This window comes from Mus pahari, chromosome 3, assembly GCF_900095145.1.
Source record: "Mus pahari chromosome 3, PAHARI_EIJ_v1.1, whole genome shotgun sequence".
NCBI lineage: Eukaryota > Metazoa > Chordata > Mammalia > Rodentia > Muridae > Mus > Mus pahari.
Window position 1 is genome coordinate 161682787 of NC_034592.1, and position 9957 is coordinate 161692743.

Below are 9957 nucleotides of genomic sequence, written 5' to 3' on the forward strand. Positions count from 1 at the left end.
TCTCATCCTTCCCCTCCCCTACTCTTCCCTCCCCCCTTCACCCTCACCCTCTCCCTCCCCTGTTCCCTTTCCCCCACTTTCTTTCTTAATCTTTCTTTTGTAGACTAATTGACCTTCTTTATTTTCCAGTCCTCAAGCTGTACTCTTGCTTACAGCTTTTCAGCTCCTTATAATAAACGTCAGGTTCACTAGAGCTCCTAAGTTTTGGATTTGGTCACACGTTTGATTTGGCCAGTGGGAGTTGTTGTGGATGGAATGGTGTTCTAGTCCTTAGCCTGGGAGAGTAGTTTAAAATGATAAAGCAGAGCCCAGAGGAGACCATCAAACCAGCCCAATCAATGCACAGTCACATGGGAAATCAGGTTGTGTGTGTGTGTGTGTGTGTGTGTGCACATGTGTGTGCATGTGCATATGTGTGGTGTATGTGTATGTGTGTGTGTGCATGTGTGTGTGGTGTGTACCTATTCACATGTATAAGCACATTTATAGGCAGGTATATATGATGTGTGCACGTGGCACGTGTGTGTGCACACGTGTGTGTGGTGTGTGTGTATGTGTACATGTGTGTAGTGTGTACCTATTCACATGTGTGAGCACGCTTATAGGCAGGTATATTTGGATGTGTGTGCATGTGCATACAGAGTTCAGAAATCAACATTGCATATCTTTGTTGGTTGCTCCTCCACCTCTTTTTTGAAGTGAAGTCCCTCACTAGACCTGGGGCTGGACAATCTGGCTAACCAGCTTTCCAGGAACCCCTTAGAACCCCCTCTCTCTCTCTACCTCCCTGGTGTTGGGATTAAGAGTTCACACTACCACACCTGGCTCTAAGGGATTAAGCTCAGATATATACAGAGCAGAGCCCCCAGCCCCCACCAGCTAATTTTCCTGTACAGCTGACATCTTTGTGGTCCTGTGTTTATAGTAACAGCAGGGAAAGATGACCTCCCCGGGCACTGACTTTCCTGGCACTCATCTTCAGAGGCATGCATTTGCAAAACAAGCGTGGTTGGTGAGAACCCTGGCCAACCCTTGATCCCCAGGTTCTATCCCAACCAATGTGAGGAACCATGTCTCTACCTAATGTGTACTAGGCCCTGTGAATATGGTGACACATGTACACAGAAGATACTGGTGAAGGTGAGGCATTACACTGCTGAGAAACCCTACTCATGCCATGTACAAGTGCTTTTCCCCACGCCACGGGCTAGAGCCCCTCTCTGCTCCCACACTCTGGCTCTAGCTATGTCCTCTGACCTCAGAAATTTGGTAGTGGTCCCTCACACCATTCCTGCTTCAGCAGCCACATAAACTCAATGGAGTGATATACAGGAAGGACTATTCCCTGTGGCCAGTACTAGCGTTACAGCAACTGCAGGATCCTCTATGATCTGGGCCCAGCATGCTCTCTCTCTGTCTGATCCCCAGCATGTTCCCTGGGCTCTTGTGGCTTGGCCTGCTGAGTGACTCAACCATGAAACAGGAGAGGAGGTCATTTCCCCAGAACCCAGCAGTGGCTCTTCCCTGGATGGATCACCTTCTCCCTACCCTCACCTCCCCAGGCTCCAGGAGGGTCACCAGATATTTAGTTTTCTTCCCATACCTGCTGTCTGCCTGAAGCTTTGGATTTTAGAACACTAAGCCAGAAAGATCCTCGGAGACCTCAAGGTTTGATGTGATCATTCTCTCAGAGAAGAACCACAGGTGACCTGAGAACATGAATGGGTGAAAGGTCTTCAAACAACAGAGGCGACATTTTCCAGCTCACCCTGAGACCAACATGGTTGGCACCAAAGCCTGGCCACAGCACAACGAAAAAGCTCAACCTGAAATTCTTTCAAGAAGGGTTTTGAGACTTTTGTACAAGACCCAAACAAGAGCTAGTAAACTCAGTGGAGGGATATACAGAAAGAACGGTACACTGAGACCAGCTGAGGCCCTCCCTGAACTACTCAGCTGGTCTCATTTCTGAGGCTCAACTTAAAGTCAGCAGGAAAGGGCCACACGCCTGTAAAGTCATCTCAGGAAAAGGCCACACTCCTGTAAAGTCATCTCACTGAATACGGAAAAGCTTCCACCAGGGTTTGGCCTCCATGGGGTGAGCACATTAGGGAGACATCTTGGCTTGATACAGGACTTCTCCAGCCAACAACGCTCATCAAGAGCCATGTGTGGAGACTGAGGGCATCTCCTCTGTTCTTCCTCCCACCACCACGCCCTGGAGGATGACAGCAAGGCAGTCAAACAATAAAATCAAATGTGTGACTTCTAAATTGGGGAGGAAGAGCTAAGACCATCCCTTCTTGCAGATAGCATAATTTGGATATGCAAATCCTAAGAAAAGAAAAGTCATAGAAATAATAAATGATTCTATCCACTATACAAAATATAAACTCGGTGCAGGAAATATATTGCATTTTTATGCAGTGGCAATGAGCATACCAATGTAAAAGCGAGAAAATGTCTCCATTCTTAATAGCACTGGATTAATAAAAGACACAAAAATATTTTTTAGCAAAATGGTTGTGGTATAAACATTCTGGGTACAATAAAACATGATCGGAGAAACCAAGAAGACCCAAATGAGAGGGTCCTGCCATCCTAGTCTTCCAGACTCACATTTACCAGGACACCACTGTTTCTAGCACACCTATGTCCAATCTCTAATTCTTTTTTTCTTTAGAAATTGACAGTAAAACATTTGTAACTCCAAGGTACCCACAATTCACAAGACTGTTCTTTCTGAGACAGGAAAGTCGAGTGCTCAGCAGGTAAAAGTACTTGCCAGACATGATCCCAGGTGCCACCCTTGAGCAGTACAAGGTGAAGTGGTGTAAACCTCCATACAGGTGACCCACCTGGAAGTAATGGACCAGCTAGCAGGCAGGATGCACAAAGCAGAAACTGGGTGGGAGACAAAAACTCACTCCCAAAGCTGTCCTCTGACCTTCCCATCCTCCCTCTCTGGCCCTCTGTCTCTCTGTCCCTCTGTCTCTCTCCCTTTCTGTCTTTCCTTTCTGTCTCTATCTCTCTCTGTCTCTGTCTCTCTTTGCCTCTCTCTCTCTCTCTCTCTCTCTCTCTCACACACACACACACACACACACACAAATTCAAAAGCTATTGTGATTAGCAGAGCCCAGGAGAGTAGTATCAGAAGGAGAGGGGGGAGGGGCGTCCTTGGCAAGCGTCACAATGTGGCAAGAAGTAGGCTGTGTCCCATGTTTTATAGTTAACAGTTATCCCAAGACTAGCAGGAAGGAAGAAAACACGCGTGGGGGGTTCACATGTTCACCTGTCACAACTGGTTCCTGAGATTCAGCCATCAGAACAGCCAGCTCTGGCGTCAGACCTATTTGCTGGCGACGTGAGCTTTTTCACTACAGCCCGCTCATTCCCAGCCAGACACCAGAGAGTTCAACAAGGACAACACATGCTTTGCAGCAAACTGAGCTAAGACAACTGGACACCTGTGTAAAACAGTACATCTGGATTGTATACAATGTATAACAAAATTAACTCAAAATGGAGACCCAGGTTGAAACTACAAAACTCTGAGGGGAAAAGTTAGAATTTTCATAGCTTACTCTAGGCAGTGATTTGCTAGACTTGGTGCAAGAGAAAAAATAAGGAGACATGGATGAACCTCACGTCAAAAACACCCCCAAATTATGCCCTGAATGACTACCAGGAAATTGGAAAGGTTTCGCAAAAAAAGGGGAGAAGTCATTGTATAAGTCCGAACATGCGTCTAGGTGCTATGGAGAGCTATTATAATTCAATAATAAAAAGGCAAATGATTCAATTTAGAATCTGGCAAATGATATGAAAAGACAGATTCTCCGAAGAAGACACATAAATGGGCAACAGCCCACGAAATGATGCTTAGTGTCATCAGCCACCAGAGAAATGTCAATCAGCCTCTCAGAGAGACACCAGGTACTCACGGAGCGGGAGCCGATGGGGAGAGACGGGGGCCCTCACACAATACTGGTGGGGATTGAAAACAACACACTGTGGAGAGGACAGCCCATTTGGCCCCTCAAGTGGTCATCCATGGACTTACCGTATGAACTGGCCATCAACTCCACTCATAGTGACCTTATGCAGATATGGAAATGAAAATATTTACAGAGGTGTCCAGTGTTCAAATCAGAGTTGCTGTTGTTTGGCCAACGTAGGAGCAAGAAAGCGAAAGAATAAATCACCAGGAAGTCTAGGACAGACCTGGATACTAAGGAGTCAAGAATGGGCGTCCAACAGCATGCACATGAACTGTGCCAATGTACTGTGTAACCGCATGCATGGGTACTCAGGAAAGGCCAGCCTATAGAAACAGAAAAGGGGGCACCAGAGAGGTGGCTCAGCTATTAGGATGGTGTGCTGCTCTTGCACTGGACATAGTCCAGTTACCAGCGCCATGTGGGAGGCTAACCGCTTCCTGTAACTGCAGCTCCAGGACAACCAACACCCTCTTCTGGTCTCCACGAGCATGGCACCCAGATGTGCACTCACGTGTGTGGACACACACACACTTTAAAACTAAAACTCAACTTTTACAAAAATAGGAACTAGAGTGACAGCTGCTGTGGGTGGGCATCGGGGCTTCGGAGATTAAGGAGAGGGCTAGGATGTGCAGTTGCTTGGAATAATGAAAGCGTTCAAAATTGACTGTAATGCTGGATCAGAACCCTAAATGAATTACAACCATGGAGCTGTACAAGGTAAGTGGGCAGCTTACCAAACCTCAAAGCTGCTAGAAAAGAGATATGGAGGGTGGCTGGTGTGAATACCTGGAGTGGAGACTATGTTGCTATCTCCAGTGGGTGCAGTGGATGTCATGCTGGAGTGGAGGCTGATATCTGGAGTGGAGGCTGGGCTGATGTCTGGAGAAGAGGCTGGGCTGATGTCTGGAGAAGAGGCTGGGCTGATGTCTGTTGTGAAGGCTGGGCTGATGTCTGTTGTGAAGGCTGGGCTGATATCTGGACTGGAGGCCAGCTGTGTTGATATCTGGAGCTGGGCCATGATCTGCTCCAGTCAGTGAGTGTGTACAGTAGACAGGTAGCTTAGTCACTTCTAGATATTTCCATCTTTCTCTGCTGAGGATGGAGACCACAGGGATCAGACAGGAAGATGAAGTGCAGCTCATGCCAACCCCAGCACACTCAGCCCCTACTGGCCTTTGAGTTCAGAGGCAGAACCATCAACACTGTGAGGTCAGTAGGGCAGGGGAGTCAGCTTATTTATTTTTTATAGAACATATGTTCTAGTTTAACAAAAAGAACAACCAAACAAATTAAAGAAGCAATTAATAAGTTTAATTGGCCAGATTTCTGTCCAACTCATCCCTATCTCAGATGGGGATTTTAATTAACTAATTAGAAGTGCCTTGTGCCATAGTTTTATTAGCGGCCTCTTTAATGAGCAGGCTAGCACGGTCCTTGCTTCACTCATCCATCTCAATGTTACTCCATGATAACAGCAGAGCTCTTGACAACTAAGTCTTGAATTCATGGGACGGTCAAGAAATCAAGAGGATGCTGGGATTCTGCTTAAGGAACAGAATGAGCTGACTGTGTTACAGTTTCTGAAGCTCTTGGCCAGGTGTATTTGTGCAGCCTTGGCTTCAGGTAGAATGTCCTTTTGAGACAGAGAATGCGGAGTGAGGAGCTGGTGCCAAGCAATGCCCTAGAATGGTTTACCTGAGGACAGGGCATCCCACACTGCTAAAGGGGCAATCTAGAAAGGTCAGAGGAAACAGTGATGGGTTCTGGCTCTAGGCCAGGAGCAGGGGCACCCACTCTAGCCCACTTGGAGGAGTGAGTGACACATGGGATGCTGAGCAAGGTACGCAGGAAAGCATGGTGGTATAGGAAATGTAAGCTGGTCCTGTCCTGAGCTCTGCTGCGTATCCACAGGAGACATCGTAACAATAAAATGATAAAAAGATAAAACGTAAAAGGAGACACCACACCTGTGTCCTGGTGAGGTCATTGGGTTTTTAAGAAGAACATAAAGAGGGCTGATGAGATGGCTTAGTGGGTAAGAGCACCCGACTGCTCTTCTGAAGGTCCGGAGTTCAAATCCCAGCAACCACATGGTGGCTCATAACCATCTGTAACAAGATCTGACGCCCTCCTCTGGAGTGTCTGAAGACAGCTACAGTGTACTTACATATAATAAATAAATAAATCTTTAAAAAAAAAAAAAAGAAGAAGAAGAACATAAAGATATCAAACTATCACAGGGATTGTCTAAATGAAGTTGACCTAAGGTCATGACTTGCCTTAATTGATGTGGGACAACCTAAGGTCATGACTTGCCTTAATTGATGTGGGATGACCTCTCATTTGAAAGCATGAGGCTCATTGGGGTTTGGGGCCCTGGACTGTGTGGGTGAGTGCTAGCAAGCAGTCATTCATTCTGGGTGTGACTACACTACCCTGCCTCTGCGGCTTCCCTGACCTTAGGGGCTGCGACCTAAAAATGTGAGCTAAGATGAGCCCTTTTTCCGCTCAGTTCCTTTTCCCGAGATTTTTTATCACAGCCACAAAGATGAAACCGTAGATGAGCACACACCCCAATCATCACAGCTGTCACTTTGCTCCCCACTGCTCCTGGTGACTAGCTCCCTTTGTGCCAGCTTGGAACTTCATCTAAGAGTGTGCCTCTTTGCTTTCTGATGTTGTGACATGACACTGACCAAGACAAACTTGGAGGAGGAAGGCATGTTTCCCCTTACATTTCCAGGTAACAGAACATCGCCATGTAAAGCAAGGGCAGGAACCTGAGACCAAAACAGAAGCAGAGACCATCAAGGAAGGACTCGGACTGGCTTGCCCCTCGTGGTTTGCTCAGCTTGCTTTCCTATACAACCCTGGACGAGCATCTCAGGGTTGGTACCACTCGTGGTGGGAGGGACACCCCTACATCAATCATCAGTCAAGAAAACACCAGACAAGCAGGCTCACTGGCAGTCTGATGGAGGAAACTCCTTAGCTCAAGTTTCCTCTTCCCAGGCAACTCCATCCTTGTCAGGTTGACAAGACTAACCAGCACAGAATTTCCTGCTGCCTGTGTGGGAGGAGGGATTCCCCTTCCCTTCTGCAGTGGTCAACACAGCACTAGCAAGCTCAAAACCACGGCTAAGGCTGGTGGACGGCCGTGGGAGCTCAGCCCACACAGCACTGAAGTCTGGGGTCGGGGGTTTCCAGGGAAATTTTCCCTCTCAGAAACTCCTCTAGATCTAAGTAGACCTCCCCCACCCCATCCACACCCCACACCCTTACCCCCACCACTGTTCAGGGCCCTGAGGGGAGACTTGGCCCATCACCTCATGTGGAGGTAGCCAGTATTTGGGTTCCTGTTTCGGGGTGGAAGTGTGGCTGTGTTGGCCATTGCAGAGAGGTACTGAGCTCCAGTCCCCCTTGCCTGTTCCTGCCACTGGGCTGGATTCCCAGCAGCCATGGGTGCTGTCCTTCAGGGAGAACTCACTTTCTCTCCGGAAGCCATGAGTTTTAAAGGGATGTTTTTCTCATCAGCATCTGGGGTGGATTTTAGTAGTTTGTCATATCTCACCTATCGCTCTGCCAGAGGCATCTTTTCTAATAGCTGCATAAAATCCCACATTATAAATGTCCCAAATTTTAATCTCTGATGGGCAGATAGTCAGTTTGTTTCTGGAATGCTCTGTTTGTTTTTGATACCAAAAGAATCTTGGGCACACATATTCATGAGCGTGTGCTCTTGTTCTGAAGGATCGGCTCCCACATCAGAGTGTCTGCCTCTGATTTATGTCCACACCCACACATGTGTTTCAGGTAGACACTGACAATCTCCAGATATAACCCCCTTTTCCCAACTTGTTACTTCTAAACTCTTTTACCTACATAGCAGTTGCAAGATGGTTGTTATACATACTTGAGTGCCTATGGAGCTGGGTACAATGCACATACACACACACACACACACACACACACATGTACATGCATAAACACACAAATACACACATATAAATACAAATGCAAACCTGCATAAACACACTAAACACACCAAAGACATATGCATGGATACACATGCATGAACACACACAAATGCATATACATGCACACACGGTAACACATGCACACACACTTGTACAGTCTTGCATACCATCTCACTGAGCTGTTAGATTCATAGCTATTGGGTCACTTTATTATTAAGCAAATCCATATCATGTCCTTAAAAGCAGGCACCATAATTGGGATGGCTATGATGTTAAAGTACTTGCTATACAAGCATGAGGAGCAGAGTTTGGATCCCTCGCTACACCCCCTCAGAAACCGGTGTAAATGCTGGACAGCTGCGCTGACTTGACTGCAGTCCCAGCCTCCGCAGGAGGAGATCAGGATCTCCAGGATGAACTGGTGAACAAGAGTCAGCTTATTGGTTAGATCTATGTTTAATTGAGAGACACTGATTGATGAATAAGATGGAAGAGCACTCAGCAGTGGTCACTGCTATCAACCTCAGGTACATACACGCATATATATATATATATATATATATATATATATATATATATATATATATATATCCATGTACATACATACATAAATTCACGCCCATATACACGCACGCATGTATACACACACATAGACATACATATGTATACACATACATACACATATATATACACATACATATATACACACATGTACATATACACATGCATACACACATATACATACATACACACACATATATATATATAGACACAGGCATATACATATAAATACATGCACACATACATACACATATACACAGGCATATATACATGTATTCATGAATACACAAACATGCACCCATATACACATATATACACACATATGCATACATAATACACACATATACATACAATATGTATATACATACATACACCCATATACTCATAAATACATACACACATATACATACATAATACACCCATATATACATACACACATATATACACACATACAAAAATACACACATATATAATACACACACATACAAACACACACTTGCATACAAAATACACATACATACACACATACATACATGCATGCATACAAACACATATATACACACATACATAAACTCACACACATATATACACATACATATACACATATACATATACATACATACACACAGAGAGAGACACACAAACACATGAAAAGCAGGGGGAAAAAAACAAGTGAGCCTCCTCGTGCCCACTGCGACACAGTATCACTCACTACGCCTCCACCCTGGTGACAGTTACAGGGCCGGATCTTATCATCTGAAATTATTTCCATAGTCAATTTTTTCAATTGTCTCAATAATTCTTTTTATATCTGCTTTAATTTTTAATCCAGGAAAAAAAATCCAGGGTAATTAAGGATCAGAAATTCTTTGGGTTGCAAGATTCCTTTAATCCCCTCAGATCTGGAATAGCTCCCCAGACTTCGTCTATATTTTCTGTCAAAGCACTGATCTCCTGGTATATCCGGATAATTAATTTGCAGACGACCCCTCAATTGTACTTATGTGATCTGATCCTGGATAATCGTGTTCGTGAGGCAATGTCCCCTTACGGCGCAGTCCACTGGAGTTTAAGAAGTCACCAAGTCCTTTGTTCAGTCTCTCGAGCTTGATCACCACTCTGGAGTGTCTGTCAGCCTCCCTGCTTATTAAGCCCTCCTTTGCCCTCAGTAATTAATAAGTAACCATGACACTGGACTTCTCGGTGGTGTGGACAACCTCTTCAGCGGGCTCCTTCGTCGCGTGCTGTGAGCATCCATTGATGTCCTTGCCTCAATCAGTTCTGATCACTGGCTGGGAAGACTCGCTTCATCCCGCTCCTTCAGGGGCCGATAATTCTACACTTAAAAAAAAAAAAAAAAAAAAAAGGAAAGGAAAAAAAGCTTTTTCATGCCTAACTCGCGTTTATTTGGTTGT